The sequence below is a fragment of the Ambystoma mexicanum genome, chromosome 4q (assembly GCF_040938575.1).
Source record: "Ambystoma mexicanum isolate Mex_15411 chromosome 4q, UKY_AmexF1_1, whole genome shotgun sequence".
NCBI lineage: Eukaryota > Metazoa > Chordata > Amphibia > Caudata > Ambystomatidae > Ambystoma > Ambystoma mexicanum.
In genome coordinates this window covers 1,292,502,942-1,292,522,715 of record NC_090928.1, presented here as the reverse complement: position 1 = coordinate 1,292,522,715, position 19,774 = coordinate 1,292,502,942, and the positions used below count along the sequence as shown (strand labels likewise).

General features: G+C 44.1%; 1 protein-coding gene across 5 annotated transcripts in view; it reads right to left on the bottom strand.

Annotated features, from left to right (window-relative positions):
• LOC138468387 (NACHT, LRR and PYD domains-containing protein 3-like) overlaps window positions 1-19,774 on the bottom strand; it is a 1,409,260-nt gene that overhangs the window by 1,281,003 nt on the left and 108,483 nt on the right. The window contains exon 1 of one of the 5 annotated variants that reach the window (XM_069608928.1): window positions 16,813-16,862. The exons of the other annotated variants lie outside the window; for them this stretch is intronic. The gene's annotated coding sequence lies outside the window, so the exon portion shown is untranslated. Of the gene's footprint in view, window positions 1-16,812; window positions 16,863-19,774 lie in introns of those variants that run through there. 5 annotated transcript variants of the gene reach the window in all.

Sequence of the window (19,774 nt, the reverse complement as noted above, 5' to 3'; positions counted from 1 at the left end):
TCGCACAAGGAAGGCACCAGAATATTACAGAAACCTTCTAAATCTATCACTATCAACAGGAACTGTACAAAGGACCTTCAAATCAGCATATAGCAAACCACTTTTAAAAAACACAAGTGGTGACATAGAAGACCTCTCCAACTACAGGCCGATTTCAAACATTGCCTACCCAGCAAAACCCCTAGAAACCTATGTATACAAGCTAACCCAAGAACACGTAGAAAAACACCACCTGCTAGACCAAGCTCAAGTCGGTTTCAGACCCGCAAGAGAAACAGAAACCGCACTATTATTCATCTGGTACGACCTAAAAACTAACGCAGACTCAAACACAACCTCAGCCCTTATTCTGCTCGACCTCTCTGCGGCCTTCCACACAGTTAGCCATGACACCCTAACCAAAAGACTAGAAGACATAGGCATAACAGACAGCACTACGCTGGACTAAATCATTCCTAGCAGACACAACAGAAACCGTTTGGATGAAATCCTTCAAATCCACCCCACGAGTTAACGACTGTTTAGTGCCACAAGGATCCTCACTATCACCACTGTACTTCAACATCTACCAGACCCCAGTTATCATAATCTTCAAAAAATACAACATTACATGCTACAACTACGCAGATGATACTCAAATCATCTGCAAAATCGAAGACACCCAAGCCGACTCAACCCTAATCGAGTGTCTAAAAGAAGTCGTCAACTGGATGAATCAACCCATGAAAGACGGAAATCATGATCATATCCAAAGACCAAGAGAACGAAATCGCCATCCCATCACCATCTAAGGTAGTAAAAAATCTGGGAGTCCTGATGGACAACACCCTAACCCTAGAACCGCAAATAAATGCAACAGTCAAGAAATGCTTTTTCCTCCTCCACACGGCAAGAAGAATCCTACCTTTCCTCTCCTTCGCACACAAAACGGTCACTATCGTCGACCTCATCATGTCAAGAATCGACTATGCAAACAGCCTCTACCTCGGAATACCAGAATACCTCGTGAAGAAACTAAAATGGATCCAAAATACAGCAGTCATAATACTCCTCAACCTATCCAGAAGAGACCACATCTCTCCTGCCCTAAAAACACTACACTGGCTCCCAGTCAAACATTGCATCACCTTCAAAACAATGTGCATAACGCACAGGGCAATCAGTGGACAAGGAGCAGAAGTCCTACAAAAGAAAATAATCTACAAGCCAACGAGACTCCTCAGGTCAAGCAACGAAATACGCCTGGAACAAAAACCATACCTTAAGAAAAAACTTGGAGGCACCTCCTTCTACCACTTAGCTGCAAAAACCTGGAACAACCACCCAAAAGAAATACAAAACACCAAAGATCACCTAAAATTCAGGAAATGACTAAAAACATGGCTCTTCAACACCACAGACACAAACTAAAAACCCAAACAACGGAAAGGAAAAGAAAGATTAAACTTAGGAGGACACTGACAGCACCCAGAACCAACTAAGAAACTCCCACCACAACTAGACAGGTAACGCCAAGTCAAATAAAACACAAGCGTCACCCATCAAGAAAGAATAAACAACCCCAGCCAATTCGAGCCAACTTCACCCATATTCGCTACCAAGTACCACACTGTTATAGAGTTCTCTATATATTAGCAATCACCACACTCGAACTGAGTTGTTGACTTTAGCAGGTACCCTGGCCGTATTAGTAGAAAAGGAAGGCAGGTAAGATCTATGAAGGAAGTCAATGGAAATGGAGGCCAGATATGAACGGGACAGTGGGAATACCAGACAAGCCCAGATCAGGACAGAGGCGCAGAAAAGCCCCCACACCCCATCTATGGAGACTACGCAAACACAGCGCCTCACCTCGAGACAGAAATGCCACTAACCAATCCACTAACAATTTCCCCCTCTGCATACACCCCTCAAACTCCAAACCAAACACAACCACAAACCTATAGCACAACAAACCGCACAAACTTCACTACATTGCAACAACAAAACAAAAACACACAGACTCGACATCCAACATTTCCAAAATGTCGGGCCGATGCAGGATGGAAACGAGGCTGAGACGCCTCCACGTTGCTAGGCAACGTGTGTTTATATTTAAATACAAACATCCGCCGACAGGCAGAAGAGCCGGCGGCCATCCGAAGGCCTCATAAAGCCTTTTGAATCTGTTTGCCCCGTTTGCGCATGATTGCGCTTTCGCGCTTTCTTATTCCCCCAAACACCTCTCTGTTTCCAATCCCTACGTCTCTCGCTGCCAAAAACTAAGAGTCAAGATTATCCTGTGACACTTCGTCATGATCCACAGTCAACAGGATATTGCTGTAAGTAATTGCATGTCTTGCACTACAAATACGTCGCCCATTTTCTGGTCATGTCGGATTGACCTTGTGCCCTTGCATACGCCTTTATGGTCTGCCCTCTGATTCTGTCACAAAGTTCTCTGTACGCTGCTTACTCTGTACGCTAGCTTACCTAGACACGCTACCCCCACCTCATATTGCGTCCAGACCGCCATGCCCTAATCTATCTGGCCCCTATGCCAACGTTGCAGCCCACTGCCTCAACTGAATTAATGGAGCTGAACGAGCCTGTTGCTGCACACAGCTCCCTGTGAAACCTCCGATCATTTTGCACTAGCCTGCTGTTGCCATTGTACCTCAGCAACCTCAGCATTCAAGCAGTATCTTTATGTACCCAAAGGCACCTGCAACCATGCAACCACCTGGACTTACCTCCGCCATCTACATAGTACACTTGTGCCCTACCATTTCTAGCCCATATGTGCCCTATACTGGATATTTGCATCGAGCCCATTTGTGCCTATATTTGATTTTTGCATCTAGCCCATGTGTGCCTTATACTTGATATTTGCATTTTGCCCATTTGTGCCCTACAATTTGATTTCATCATCCAGCCCACATGCTTATATGCCCTACAACCCTTACCAATACACCATGAGCATTTTAACACTTTGCCTTTGGTCCATCACCCACCTACTGCTCCTATCCTGCCCTACCTCAGGTACTATCCTCCACCTCACTACCAAGACTCTCCAACATAACCCCACCCATACAGCCACCTTCCACTGCACCACCAGTGCAAATCGATCTCACCAATGGACCCAGGACTGAATCCACCAGCGAACCACTAAGCTTACCTTGTTGTCCGCCTACCAGAAACTCCAGACTCACAAGACTACATGAGCCACTGACTAGATCCCTCCCTGCCACCAACAAAAGAACCATCACACAACATAACAGTACTAATCGTACAAGTAGGTCATCGCCAACCGCTTCTATCAAAACTAATCAAACTAAAACCACCACTGCAGACCCTCCACTCAAAGGAGGATTAATAAACACCAGATCCCTAACAGCGCATGCAACCGACATCTGTGAACTCATACTGGCTAATGAGTTGGACTTCCTCGCCATTACAGAGACCAGGTTGAACGAGGCAGCCGGGCCCCTACTATCTCTAGCAATCCCAGATGGCTACACCATTCTGAGACAAGATAGAAATAACATGCGAGGTGGTGGCGTTGCCTTCATTGCCAAAATCAGCCTCAACATGAGAACTACCTCTATTCCAGACTTAAACTCCTGCGAAGTATGCACCATCAAACTCCCACTTCATAACTCCCAAACCCTTACTATCTACCTCATCTATAGCCCCCCCGGTACCGTAGGTACTTTTGAAGAAGACATTAACTGTCTACTATCTACTAAACTCTCCACTCAACTTTTGATTCTTGGAGACTTTAATTTAGGTTATAATGACCCTTCAGACAAACAGGCCATCAATCCGTCTAATATCCTCACTGAATTAGGACTTAACCAAAAAATTATGGCACCCACCCATAATAAAGGGAGAACCCTTGACTGGTTGGCGGAATATAACTGCTCCGCGGCCATTACGTCCATCTCCCCACAACTATGGACAGAGCATTATTTGATAACCTATGACTTATTTACCACTAGGCCAAATCCAACAGCCAACATGGAACTGTCATGCCCTACGAGGAACAAAAAAAACATTACTAAGGATAAAGTTATCCTGCCATTCTACCCACCCTAAACCAACTTAATGAACACCTAGACCCAAAGATGCTCGTAGATGAATATAACAAAATCATACAAGTCACTCTTGACAACGTCGCCCCTCTAAAATGTAGACTAAGTAAACCTAAAGCGCACCTTAACAAATGGTTCACCCCCGAGCTGAAAGATCTCCGTCAACTGAAAAGAAGTTGCGAATCCACTTGGAAACTTACCCCATCAGATGACCATAAAAACAAACTCATAGAAATCTCCTCACAATACAAGAAGGAAATTATCTTGGCCAAACGCAGCTCATATAACAAACGGATCTTCTCAGCCAACTCAAGTATGAGGGAGCAGTTTGCTATCTTAAAGGAACTAGAGTCGCCTACTCCCAACCCAGATATATGCATAAAAGACAAAGCCTGGTGTACAGAGATACAACAAGCTCTAGCCAACAAAGTTACCATGCTCCAAAAAAATAATTGCGGTCAAGGAAGCAGCCCTTAACCAACCACCTATAACCAACTACAACCCTCCCCCTATGGAACAAAACATTACCACCCAATTTAGATTTGCAAAAACATCCATCCGAGAAGTGGAGAAAGTCATCCTCTCTCTCAAGCCCTCCAACTGCCAAGGTGACTTGTGCCCTGCACAACTTATAAAAGATGAAGCGAGAGAACTCTCTCCCTTCATAACCAAACTTGTAAATGCCTCCTTCACCTCAGGCATTGTGCCGTTCAACTTGAAACAATCCTGGGAATTGCCACTGCTAAAAAAACAATTCTTGGACCCCCTCATTCCTACCAACTACCGCCCCATCACAACAGTCCCCTTTCTATTAACATTTTTAGACAAGATTGCTTATACACAAATCCAACAATTCCTAGAATATCACAAGCTCCTAGGTGTAAAACAGTCTGGATTCCGTCCACAACATGGAACCGAGACCGCTCTCATTGTTCTGAAAGCTCAAATTGATGAGCTAATAGACAAAAGGTCAATTAGCCCTTCTCCTACTCCTGGATCTCTCGGCCGCATTCAACCTTGTAGACCACAAAGTCCTTTGCAACCACCTCAATTCCTCGGCACACTTCTCCAAAGAAGCCATAACCTGGGTTTAATCCTTCCTCAGCGAAAGGACCATGAGGGTGTTCTTCCCCACAGATGCAGCGGACCCAATCCCCATCTCATGCGGCGTACCCCAGGGATCCTGTGCATCTCCAACACTCTACAAACATATTTACTAAGTCCCTCTTTGATGATCTGGACCTTCTTGGTATCACCTACACTAACTATGCAGATGACACCCAGATTCTCCTCCCGCTTTCAGGGGATTATAATGAGGATTTGGACTTGGTAAATGGGGTGTATCTCATCATCCAGGCATGGATGGCCACTCACGGTCTATGCCTGAATGATGACAAAACAGAGTTAATCATTCTGGGCAACCACTCTAATCTCAAAAAACGAGGCCAGAACTACTCTGCTTTTGAGATCGATGGGAAGACTATTAAGGTAGCCAGGGAAGTAAAGACTCTAGGCTTCCAGCTAGATGCTACCCTCTCCAACAAACAGGTGAACTCATTGGCTTCGGCCACAGCGTACACATCTAAGCTTATCAGAGCAGGCAAACACTTTTTCTCTAATGACAATTGCATGATCCTAACTAGAGCTCTTGCTCTATCTAGACTAGATTACTGCAACACCTTATATATCGGGGCCAACAAACACACTATACACAGAATTCAAATTCTACAAAATAACTCCCTGAGAGCTGCCCTTGGTATCCCTAAACGAGCACACATTTCTAAGATAAGGCACAATAACAACTGGTTGTCTACCCAAGATAAAATATTACTGAAAGAAGCCTCCCTCACTCACAAAGCCCTCAACAACATGGCTCCTCCCTACCTTACTGACAGATTTGTAGAAAGAAGATCCTCCAGACCCGCAAGAATCTCCAATGCCAACACACTTATCATTTCTAGATTTAAACTCACCAAGGCCGGAGGCGCCAGCTGCCCCGTCCGTGCAGCCCAAGTATGGAACTCACTACCCCACACTATATGCAAGGAGAAATCCTACCCGAAATTCAGATCCAATTACATTAACCATCTGAAACAATTGATCAGCTAGCCAGCACTACTTACCCCCACTATACTGATGATATACTTCCTGCTAAATGTTTAATATTCTGTAAATGTTATACCTCCTGCAAATTGGTTAATTTTCTGTATATAATTTTCTGGACCAGCGATACAACTTTTTTTGTTAATTATATGTGCAACTACATAACTATGTAACCTATGCCTCGCATTGTGAAAACCCTCATCCATTGCATAGGCATTTACAGTCTCCCTTGAAACATACATCTCTGTAAAGAGATCGGTGGCAGTTTGTCTAGCTATCTGATCAGCGAAAGCATTCCGTTTTCCTATGTAATCTATAATCTTTTGATGTGCTGCACATTTTACGACTGCTAACTGAGTAGGGAGTGCAAGCGCTGAGAGCAGTTGTACTATTAGGGAGCCATGTTGAATCTTGGTGCCATGTGAAGTTAAAAACCCTCTCTCTGACCAAAGTCTCCAAAAGTTGTAAACCACCCCAAAGCATACTGACTATCGGTATATATGTTCACTGTAAGCCCTTCGGAAAATTCACAAGCTTGGGTCAATGCTATAATCTCTGCAGCCTGCGTGAAGTTATGCGTGAGTCGCTTGGTTTCCACTACCGTGCTCAATGTGGTGATTGCATAAGCAGCTGTGGATGTACCATCCGGAAGTTTGAAGCAGGAGCCATCGCAAAACAGCTCCCCTTGTGGATCATTCAAAGGAGAATCTTTTAGATCAATTCTCCCCTTTGTCTCTTGTTCGGTAGTATACAATCGTGTGACACTTCGTCACTGTAGGCAGTACCTTGCGGAAAAGGTAGGAGTTCAGCCGGATTAAAGAACACAACACCACAATTTGAATGTGAGGAGCAAACAAGATCAATTCATATCTCGTCAACCGTGCGGAAGTGAGGTGTTGCGTTTGCGTTCTGTTCAGTAGAACATCTACAGAGTGAGGCACCATCAGGGTTAGATCATGGCCTAGAACCATTCCCTCACTCTGTTTTACAGATGCAGCAGCAGCAGCGACAGCTCGCAAACATCTTGGCAAAGCGCATGCTACAGGATCAAGGGCGGAAGAAAAGTAACCGCATGGCCTATTCTTCCCTCCATGTTCCTGCGTTAATACAGCCAAAGCACATCCATCACATTCATGCACAAACAACACAAAGGCCTTTTCGTAATTTGGTGTGCCCAAAACTTGTGCCGAGCATAATGCAGTCTTGAGCAACTCAATTGATTGCTGGTGTTCCGTGTTCCATGGCAATGGCGAAGAAATGCCCTTCTTCGTGAAAGCCAACATCGGCTTGATCACTAGTGAGAAGTTTGGGATCCATAACCGACAGTAAGAAGCCATACCTATCAAAGCTCTAACTTCCTTCTGTGTATTTGGGACAGACATGCCAGAAATGTGTTTCATTCTTTCAGGTGTCCATCTTCTTCCCTCCTTTGACAGGAGATAGCCTAAATAGGCAACCTCCTGGCAACAATATTGACATTTTTTAAGCAAAGCTTTGTGACCATGTTTAGCTATATGAATAAGCAACAACACAGTGCCCTCCTTACAAACGCTCTCAGAGTCTGCAGCTAAAAGCAAATCATCAACATACTGAAGCAATGTACAAGTAGGCGGCAATTCAAGGATATCAAGCTGTTCTTTCAAAGCCCTACTTCTGTGTAGCCTTGAGGTGCACAAGTAAATGTGAGCGAGCGTCCCCCTAAGGTGAACGTGAACAAGTATCTACTATCCTTGTGTATAGGAATACTAAAAGAAAGCATTCTTCAGGTCCACAACACTAAAGTAAGTAGCTGTAGCTGGAATCATAGTTAATATTGTCGTCACATCAGGCACAATTGGAAATTGCGGAGCGACAACTTTATTAATGGCACGCAAATCAATTATGAAACGGAATGGAATTGTATTATCGCCTTTCTTGTACACGGGTAAAATCGGACTGTTACCCAAACTACCTGTAATTTCCTCAATCACCCCGCGATGCACAAAATCAGAAACAATGCATTTCAAAGCTTGCTCGCCCTCAACTCAGATCTTATACTGTGGAATGCGTGGCAGCTTAATTCCATGTTTCAAGACTATTTTAACAGGCTCGATCTGTAGAACACCAACATCATTGTCGTCAATTGCCCATAAACACTCTGGTACATCAATGAATTCTGGTGGCAAAGGTCTAGTCAGGAATTAGGAAACAGAAAGTTGCTGTGGTGAAATCGTTAAACGCACTCCATTAGAAGAACAATAAATTACCGCATTTAATTCCTTCAATAGATTCAACCCCAACAAATTCTCTCCACAATTCGCAGTCAAAAGAAATGGACAGTGGTCCGTAATGGGGCCCAAAGAAATAGGTACCGGTGAAGAAACCGGACAGACAACTGTTGTGCCAGAAAACCCTACGGAAACATTAGTTTGCCCTGAAAGTGGAATGTTTGGAACCCGAGAATGATCAATGGAACACTTCTGTGCTCCAGTGTATCAAAAACTGATGTTTCCTATTTCCCACTACCATTTCAACCTAGGGACCTTTCTGATTAACAGGAATAGGTGTAGGTTCCAAATTCTGCTTCGGGCAATCCCAACGAAACAAAATATCATCAAAAGGAAGCTCTTCAGATAGATATGCAGCAGAAGGATGATCAAATATGTTTCTAGTATCCTGTGAAAAAAGGTTGCTGGGGATTCTGTGAAAACTGACCTCTACCAGGGCCTCCTACACACGGGCGACCTCTGGATCGTCTATCCATATTTCCAAATGTGTTATTCGACCTCTATCAAAGGACAGGGCATTGTGCACGCCAATGACCTCCTGGCGACATTAGGCACACTGATTAATGTTCACAGGACCCAAGGGCACATTCCCTTGTGGAACATACTGACCTCTAATCTGGAAACTACCCCCTCTGGGGCCTCTAACAATTTGTTGTAACAATACTTTAGTCTTTAAATCACCTTTTCTCTTCTCGACTATCTTTTTCATTATTGACACGGTTCTCCTAGTACTGAGCCATGTTCAGTACTTCTGCTTGGGATTTCGCCTGCCAAGCACTCTCGGAAGACATCATTTGTGACTGGATGTCAGGCAGCAATCCACGTACAAATTTGTCCACAAATAATCTTTTCCCAGACTCTCTGCCTAAGTCTTGTCCACTGAAATCCGAGAATACCTGTTCGAACTGGTAGCACCCTCAGACTTCCCTTGGACACAGGCCGTACGCTTGTCCCAAATAATTATCTTTTCGGGAATTATGGTTTTTAATTTCGCAATGATTCTGTCAGGCGGTCTCTCACCAGCTGGCCTTTCTCTGTCGAACCCAGTTATGTTAGCCCATGTATCTCCCAACCCAGGTACATCGTCTATAGTCCTAACTTGTTTCCAGAAATCTACGGGCAGGAGTACAGGAAATAACAAATCAATATCGCCTAGGGTAAATACTGAGCACTGCAAAACGGACTATTTCTTTATAGAACCCTGTCGGATTTTCCCTAATGTCGGGAATAGATTGTCTAATAGTATTCACTTCCTGCCTTGAGAATGGGACGTGAACGAACTGTGATACATAATGTGCAGGAACGTCCACAGCGACTATATTTGCTGCAGGATCAGCCGCAATCTCAACCTTCGGGACAAATGTCAGAGGAACCTCTCTCATAGGCAACTGAGAAGTAGGTGGCTCCAAACGCTTACTAAGCAACGGAGCTAAGTCGAGCGCTAAAGCAGTCGAAGAGGTGTCAAGTGAAAAAGCTCTCTTGTATATACTCAATAACTCTGTGGGACAACTAATCTTTCTTTTTACACATTCATCCTGTAGGTACTCTATCATCACCTGTATCACTTTCCTCTGCATTTCTGGTGTATACTGACTATATGTGTCATATACCTCAACTGGAGTTATCAACATGTCTGAAATCCACCTAATCGCATCTTTCGTACAGATTCGTGTTTCCTCCGGTATCGATTTACGACATGGAAAGAATCGTTTCTGTACATACATCCCTTCTTCATCATCATCATCCTCATTCTGTAACCTTTCCAACTCCTTTCTGTACTCAAATATCCTTTCGACATGCTCATTTACTTTCTCCACAGTGTCTCTTGAAAATGCTAACGTGTTTAAATCTCTTAACCTTTGTGGGAGATCTGCATTATTTAATCTTCCCCACATTACACACAAATGAATCCCTAAACCTTCAATAAAAACATTTTTCTCAGGAAAATTATCCATATTAGAAAGTGTGGCAAAAACATTAGATTGATCATCCCTCTCTATACAATGCTTAGCCCATGCAAACAAATCCTGTTTCTTTTCTGGAGGGACAGTATTACGAGTAACAACCCTTGGCCCCGCACCCTGATCAACTACAAGCGGTACAGGACTACTTGGGAGTGGGGGTGCAGGCAAATTCAATGGAGGTACTATTACTGGTGTGTTAGGAGGTGTTTAGACTTACATCATTGTGTTTATACTTACATCATTTCAGCTGCTGCCATGTAACCTAGTTACCAAAGAATCTTTGTTGTTATGATTAAGCAAGGGTTCCAGATTCGAGCAGCAGAGAGAGGATTGAGAGCAGGAGGACAGCCCACAACTGGGGGCCTTTCTCTTGGATGAACTAACTAAATAAATCCTCACTAAAGACAAGGATTGCAGTGAAGTGTGGTCATTTACTTATTAACATTGGCGACGAGGACTGGGCCAAGGAGAAAAGGCCCCCAGCAGCAGCAATATTGATTACAGTTTGGATGCAACCGGACGGAGCGGCACACTACATGTGTAATAGCAGGCGAGAAACACGGCCATTCTCCTGGAGCGGAGTAAACCAGTAAGGTGTATCCTGGAGCGGAGTACGAATTCTGAGGAAGAAGTCAGTGCCTGGGAGTGAAGTGAACCACGAAGGAATCCTGGAGCAGAGCACGAATACTGAGGAGGTTGATTTGTGGTTTGTGATTTGCAACTACGAGAGACTGCGCTGACAACACCAGCAGAGGTCCCACCTGAGGTCACTCACTATTTGGATTGCCATTGCCTTGATTACTCACTTTCTTGCCGTTACACACACGGCTGCGGCTTGCAGTTGTTTATCTTTGAATGGAACCCGGCTGTCAGGTGAACGAATAGTCGACCAAGCGAGCGAGGAATTCTTGGAATGTTGCAGCCTGGGGTCACGTCAGCACGCAAGTAGACTAAGGGACGTGGAAACGTGGCGGCCATTTTTACGTCGTGTCAATAATACGTTTCGAACAAACGAGACTGACAAGTACTTTGACACACAGCAACTGGTTGTGCAGTTGGACGCCGGACCTGGAACGGTGGATCACACAGGAATCTACCTGGTGGGTGCACACCTTGTAAAATTAAGTACAGTTGAGTGACATTGTGGCTGTGCAGGGTTTGTTGTCTGGGGGTGACATTCTTTAATTCACAGCATGGCAAATGTCCCAGCCCCAGTTTTCTTCCTTCCTACACCAGGTGAGCCTAGAGTGCGTTGGATAGACTGGAAGGAGGGATTTCAAAAATATGCACTGGCAGCATTTGGACCCAACTTCTCCAATGAGCGCAAAGAGGCGCTCCTATTTCACTGTTTAGGCGCCGCAGGGCAGGAAGTGGTCAAAAAACTACCAGAACCTCCAGACATTCCTGATGGGGGGCCATATGAGAAAACATTAGCAAAATTAGACAAACACTACTGTGTTGAAGAGAATATAATTCTTGAAAGGTACAAATTTGCTACGAGAGCTCAGAAAACTGGAGAGAGTATTGAGGAATTTGTAACTGCTCTCAGAGGTTTAGCCATCAAATGTAGATTTGACCATTGTCGAGATGAGCATGTCAGGGATCAACTCATGATTAAGTGTTCTAACGATAACATCAGGAAGGAGTTATGGAAGGAAAGAAATCCTTCTCTTGATAGAGCAATTGAGATAGCGAAAATGATAGAACACACAGACAAATGTATACAAATGCTTCAGTTGGATAATACATCTCAAGATAAGCCCAAAACAGATGACGATGAAGCTGCCATACACAAGGTTTCGAGAGTGATGCAGAGAGGTGCGGCAACTTCGCGTCGCCCTTGGCAAATGGGTAGGAGACCTGAGGGTCGCCAAGGTCCCTCTACCAGAGCATGGGGACAAGGATCATCTACCAGAGGGTCGCCCAGTGAGAATGTTACATTCAGGGGTGGCAGGGACTCTGGTTATCCTAGAGGTGCATCAACTAGGAGGTGTTTCAGATGTGGGAGTCTATCTCACAAAGCATCTGACAAAGAATGTTATGCAACACACATTGTATGTAATGAATGTGGGGTCAGGGGACACATGGCTAGATGCTGTAGGAATTTTTATACTGCCTCAGGTCAAATACATGAAGTCAATGCAGATCAAGAATTTATATCAATTGATGATGCTGGTAGGGAAGTTATTTTTTCTGTCAATGCCATCGATGGGAAGGTCAGGAAAAAGAAACCATATGCAACTGTGTTAGTTGGAGGGGTGCCAGTATCAATGCTCATGGACAGTGGAGCAGATTATACTTTGATAAGTGTGCAAGTGTGGAAGGAGAAATTTGGATGTTGTACATTGTGGGAGAATGTAGTCAGAGCAAATGCTTATGGAGATGTGCCCATAGAAATTTTAGGGTGCTTTAAAGCCGAGCTCCAATTCAAAGACAGGAAGGCGATAGGGACTGTCCATGTGGCCAACAGAGGTGGAGAGCTGTTGTCCTGGAGTGATCAGGCAGAGCTCAAGATAAGACTTGAAGCAAGCCACCCAGAACAGGTGTTGATTGTGGAAGGTGAAAAATCTGGTGGAAAATCGGTCTCGAGCACTGTTATGGAAGGGGCCAGAGGGCAAATGAGTGTCACTAAGTTAGGGTGCTTGAAGGGATTTGTGCACAAAATTCGTTTGAAAAGAGATGCTATTCCCAAAGTTGCCAAATTGCGGACCATTCCCTTGGCCCTGAGAAAAGATGTAGAGAGTGAATTGAGAAAAATGGAAAGTGAAGGGGTGATAGAGAGAATTGATTCCTCAGAGTGGGTTAGTCCTATTGTAATAGTGAGAAAGGGCAATGGATCGCTGCGGATATGCATAGACCTTAGACACCTGAATAAAAATGTAGTGGCTGACAAATTTCCTTTACCCAGAATAGATGATTTATTGGCAGGTGTGTCTGGTTCCAAAGTATTTTCCCTTATTGACCTCAAATCTGCATATCACCAAGTAGAATTACATCCTGATTCTAGAGATCTCACAGCGTTCATTACCCCTATTGGCCTTTTCAGATGTATAAGAATGCCATTTGGATTGATTTCAGCAGCTAGTGTATTTCAGAACGTCATGTACAGATTACTGGGAGGAGAGAGAGGTGTCATGTGCTACCAGGATGATGTGCTAGTATGTGGGAAAAATGAAGCAGAACATGATAAAAGGTTAGAGAGAGTGTTGAACATATTCAAAGAGGCTGGCCTTACAGTATCGTTAGAGAAATGCATATTTAAAACTGACAAAGTTGAATATCTAGGTCATGAAATTACAGGTGAAGGGATCAAACCCAAAGAAAAGGCCATAGAAGCCATTCACAAGATGGAAGCACCAAAATCCAAAGCAGACATACTGTCTTTTCTAGGTTTGGTTGAATTTTATGGCAAGTTCGTTAGAGGGTTGTCGAATTTGTCAAGGAATATGAGGATGTTGACTCGTAAAGGTGTTACGTTCAAGTGGAATGAATCATGTGAGGAAGAGTTTGGTAAGATTAAAGATGCCATAGTTAATGCACCCATTTTGAAAACGTTTGAAGAAAGTAGACAGTCATTACTATTTGTGGATGCTAGTGACTATGGTATTGGGGCAGTCCTAATGCAGGAAGATCAGGAGGGATTACACACCATAGCATTTGCATCTAGATCTCTCAAAGGACCTGAGAACAGATACTCAGTGGTAGAAAAGGAAGCATTGGCTTGTGTCTGGGGAGTGGAAAAATTCAAGAGATATCTGTGGGGCAGAGAATTCACAGTATGTACTGACCATAAACCCCTTATAGGAATATTTACCAAAGGTGGTCTGGAGGGAGTCTCCAGACGCATCATGAAGTGGGTGACGTCCCTACAAGGCCTGCAATATGACATGCTTCACGTTAGTGGTGAAACCAACGTAGTTGCTGATGCCCTATCTAGATCAGTAGTGAGAGAAATTGTGTCTGAGGAGTCTTCTCTGACTCGTGAGAAAGGTGTTGAAATATTTCAAGTTCATGAGTCAGTAAAGAAAGAGGAGTGGGACAATGCATGTTCTGAGGATGAATTGTACCAGAGAGTTTTAACATTGGTGACGCAGAACAGAATAAGAAATTATCTTGGTGATTTAGGTGGGTTTGCCAAAGTTAAGGAAGAACTCTGGATTGATAAAGGATATTTACATAGGGGACATCAGATGGTTGTACCTATCAAAATGAGAAAATTAGTAATTGAGCTAGCTCATGTTGGGCATTTGGGACTGCCTAGAACCAAAGGCTTAGTTAGAGCAGAATTTTGGTGGCCCAATCTTGACAAAGACACTGAAGAAGTGGTCAACAATTGCTGCGATTGCATTGAAGGTAATAAGGGTCTCAGAATTCAGAAAGTACCCATGACTGTTAGGAAGCCATCCACGGTTCCCTGGGATGAGGTTGCTTTAGACTTACTAGGTCCTTTCAATATCAGTGGTGGGAGAGACACCTATGTATTGGTTGTCATAGATTTATTATCCAAGTGGCCTGAAATATTTACACTAAGAGATATATCCAGCAGTAGCATCATTAAATGTTTGGAGCAATTATTTTGGAGAGAGGGATTCCCCAGGAAGTGTTTATCAGATAATGGCACCCAATTGGTTTCCAAGGAATTTAGAGAGTTTTTGAGTAACCATGGCATAGAACAAGTAACTACCTCATTATATCATCCCCAGACCAATGGGTACGTAGAACGCTTGAACCGTACACTCATGGATGCCATTAGAATTGCGGTAGCCACAGGAGGTGACTGGGTCAGGACCATAATGGAGAGAACATTCCAATATAGACTAGCACCGCACAGTGTTACGGGTGTATCTCCATTTGAATTATTAAGAGGGGGGAAAACTAACTCACACATGTGTCCAGGCTGGATGGGAAGGTCAAAATTTGTAGGAATAGATCTGGAGGGAGTGAGAGAGAAGATATTTGAATCAGGGGTAAGATCCAAGGAGCAATATGACAGGAAAAATGCTTGTAGAGAATTCAGTCTTGAGGAAGGTGATTGGATCAAGATCAAACTTCCCACCAAGGTGCGCAAAGGCGCATCCATATTTTCCCAGCCCAAACAAGTTGTTAAAGATTTGGGATCTTCGGTTCTTGTTAAAGGAGGTGGGGTCTGGAACAAGGAGAGGATAGCAATTTGCAAAAAGGTAAACAACACCTTGTAACTGCACTGCACGGTATTTACTGCATTTTACTTATTCCTCCACATAGCGTTGTATCAGATACTATGTAAATAATGAACTGTTTGATTTTCAATGAAATTGTTTATCTACTTTAGGCAAACACTTATATTTTGGTAAAAGGAAGGGAGGTGTTAGGAGGTGTTTAGACTTACATCATTGTGTTTATACTTACATCATTTCAGCTGCTGCCATGTAACCTAGTTACCAAAGAATCTTTGTTGTTATGATTAAGCAAGGGTTCCAGATTCGAGCAGCAGAGAGAGGATTGAGAGCAGGAGGACAGCCCACAGCTGGGGGCCTTTCTCTTGGATGAACTAACTAAATAAATCCTCACTAAAGACAAGGATTGCAGTGAAGTGTGGTCATTTACTTATTAACATGGTGCAATGGGAAGCGGCGGAGGAGCAGGTGGAGGAACAACAACCGGAGGAATAGGAACAACAGGTTGAGCAGGAAGAGCAGGAATAACAGCAGGAGGAGGCACAACAGCAGGAAGAGGAACATACCGATGTGGTGCAGAGGCACCAGGCCTTCGTTCATTTAGCAATTTGTCAATAAACTCATCAGAAACATGAAGATCTTTAGAAGGATAGATTTTCTGAATACCGAGTGAGAACGCCCTATCCATATTTTTAGCCGACTAAGACTGCTTGTCCTGATCATATAACAATGCTTTTTCAGCATTCGTTTTATGACGGTGTGCATGTTTTTCTCTACTCTTAAGCTGCTGCAACGCTTCTTTTTTTCCAATTCTGCAAAACATCAAATGCTACAGGTCTAGCCTTTTTCTTTAACAAGACTGACTCTAAATATTCAATACGAGGGATCTCAAAACTACCATTGATTGGCCATTGAAGTTCAGAGGCATGTCTGGTTTGTCTGTGCCAAATGTCATTAAATACTATACTTCCAATGCCATGCTTACAGTACATGCCGGCGACCCCTCCTGTAGTGTGGGACGGCTAAATTCCAAAGATTGTCTATCGCTGCAGAATAATGCCCTAAAGCAGGTAGACAATTTCCCAGGCATATCTCAAATTCTTGGTGTTACCTGGTCAATAATTGTGCCTGCAGATACAATGCGCCAAATTCAAATTTTCAGGGTTGAATTAAGAGTCGGTCACGACTCACCTGAACAAATCTAAGGATGTCCGATCGGATTAAAAAGAACTTACCTAACTAATTTTACCTTGTGTTTGGTGATTTCGGCAAATCTGCCCGCCTCGATAAGTGGACCCTCGTCAAGATGCCGTCTCAGACCACACGCTTATCGTCCAAGGATCGGGTCGTGCAGCGCTGCTGAGGTGTCGCGTCTCGCTCAGTGGGGCCCCGTTATGTCACACCGTCCGATCCCGGTCCGATAGCGTGCGTCAACCTTCAACAATCCGGCATCAATCTTGGAGGGTCCCTATTCGGGTGCCAACTGTGAAAACAAAGAAATAATATGAGGCTGGGTAGCCCAAAAAGGAAATACACCAAACACAGGTTACAAAGGAACATACAAAGATCTTTTAATTTACACTGAACAGTTACAAAAAGTCAAAGACAAATCAGATAGCTATCGGCCCTCAGTACAACACAGCGAACTCCAGCGTGGATCGGTGTGCTCAGTGAGTGCGATTGTACATTAGAATTGGTCATGCTTTTATACAATTTTCTAACATAATATCCAACCCTACTGCGGGTTAATATTCCTCTAATACATTACTGATCTAGGGTTCATGCCAGGTTCATGCTGCCTAACGCTTTACCTTTAATACATTCGCCAATAAGTCATGGATTAGCTTCATTGACACAGGTAATCCATTACACACAGGTCAGCGAAGGACAAGGTTTCAGTTCATGACCCCAACATGTGGCCTGCAGGCAAGTTACATATTAGCTGTACACAGAGGTCATGATGGCCATGTTCTATTGTGAATGACATCGTCCACCATTTTAACTCACAGGGTGACTTTACAGGGAGAGAGATCCTAAAATGGCGGTTTACATTGTTTCTAGGGTCAGGACCTTGCAACACGGATTTCTTCGCAAGTAGCATATTAGCAGCTTGGCGTAGGCCAATATACATATATTCATAGCAATAGGAGGCACGATATAATTTCTAGTTTGACAGCATATCCTGTACTGCTGCGCCCTACTACCCCCGGGTCTGGTGCGCATTATAAATAATAAAACAAACATACACAAAGACTACCAGCCGCAAACACCCCAGGCCCAGCCAACGGACCCACCGGGCTGAGGCTGCCAACAGCACTTCACTGCTCTCTGGCACTTTTGGAGCTTCCTCCCACTAACTCACCCTCCCTTTCCCCTCTTTTAGAGCCGCCAGAGCACCAGGGGACCACTCCGGTGGTGATAGTGCGCGGTACAAATGTCCTTTAACATTAACAAGTCTTTTGTACCTACTTCTGTAACAGCGCTGCGATGCCCATTGGCTGTTTGTGCGCTATACAAATAATAAATAAATAAGGGGCCTTCATGACAGCTAGGCCATCCTGCCATATATCATCCAGCAGGGGAACTGGGACTGTCTTCTTGGAGGACTCCCATTGTTCGAAAAGGAAACCTTATTTTTTCTTTTCCTCCAGTACCAGGTTGAACAGCTTGGCCCCCCCTAGATATCATGGAGTGGAACAACCCGATCTTGTCCGGCAGAGAGGCCCTGGAGGGCACATCGACATCAGTGGGTTCCCCATCTGCGGGAACTTAATCATCAAACTCATCCATGCGTGTACCGGTTGTGACGGTATATGTGTCAGTGTCCGTCAGAGCCGTTTCCTCCACCACAGGGGGCAGCACCAGCGGCAATGGCCGAGGGGTAACCAAGGCCTTATGATACAGCGTTGGCTGAGCCCGAGAAGGCCTTGGAAGGCTTGTTGCCAGAACAGGGGTGGGAGCAGTGGACAGTCTTGTTTGTTTGTTTGTTTGTTTAGTATTTATTATGCGCACCGGACCCTGGGGTATAAGGGCGCAGAAAGTAAGAATATGTACAGCTTAGAGCATAAGCTACAGGTTACAGTTACAAGTTACAGAAATTACCAGTTACAGGTGCAAGTTTACAATACAAGTTTACAATCGTATGGTGCAGGTGCTGTGTAGCAAACAGGCGTAGGCATTATCATAGGTTCAATTAGCAGTTACTGTCGTTAGCCAGTTAATTACAATTTGCCTGAATTTGGAAAAAGAGTGTTCTAGCCTCGCGGTAGTGGGTAATTCGTTCCACAATTGAGCAGCTTTGACTGGGAAGCTAGCTCCGCCTATGGTGGTCAGTTTAAAGCGTGGTACTTGTAGGCGATTGGTGTAGGCAAGTCTGGTTTGTCTTGTGGGGTGTGATCTGGTGAATCTGTCCTTTAGGTATTGAGGGGCTTTGTTATGTAGAGATTTGTGTGTGAGAGATGCAGTTTTGAGTCTGATTTTCTCATGGGTGGAGAGCCATTTGTGTTTCCTTCTTATTGCTGTAATGTGTTCTCTCCTGGGGATGTTCAATGCAGCTCGGAGGGCCTTATTTTGCTGTATCTGGATTTTGTTGATGATAGATTTAGTGGCTCCTATGTATAGTGCGTTACAGTAATCTAGTTTAGAGATGATAAGGGCTCTGGCTAGTGTTAGACAACTGTGCTGGGAAAGGAATTGTTTCCCTGCTCTAATGAGCTTACATGTGTAGGCTGTTGAGGAAGCTAGGGAGTTTACCTGTTTGGAGAATGATAAGGTAGAATCAAGGTAGATCCCTAATGTTTTAACTTCTTTGGCAACTTGTATGCAGTTCCCATCTATGATAAAGGAAGAGTAATTTGTGCTTAATTTATTGATGAGGGGTGCGGTGCCTAGGATAAGAAGCTCAGTTTTATCATCGTTCAGGCATAGGCCATGGGTTGCCATCCATGCCTGAACGATGCTGTATATTTTGTTCACCATAGCTAGGTCTTTTTCGTAAACCCCTGTGAGTGGGAGGAGGATCTGGGTATCGTCAGCATAGTTAGTATACGTGATACCCAGATGGTCCAAATCATCAAACAGGGGCTTAGTGAATATGTTATATAGCGTTGGTGAAACGCATGATCCCTGTGGCACACCGCAGGTAATAGGGATGGGGTCTGCAGCTGCTGTAGGTGAGAAAACCCTCATGGTGCGGTCACTAAGGAAGGATT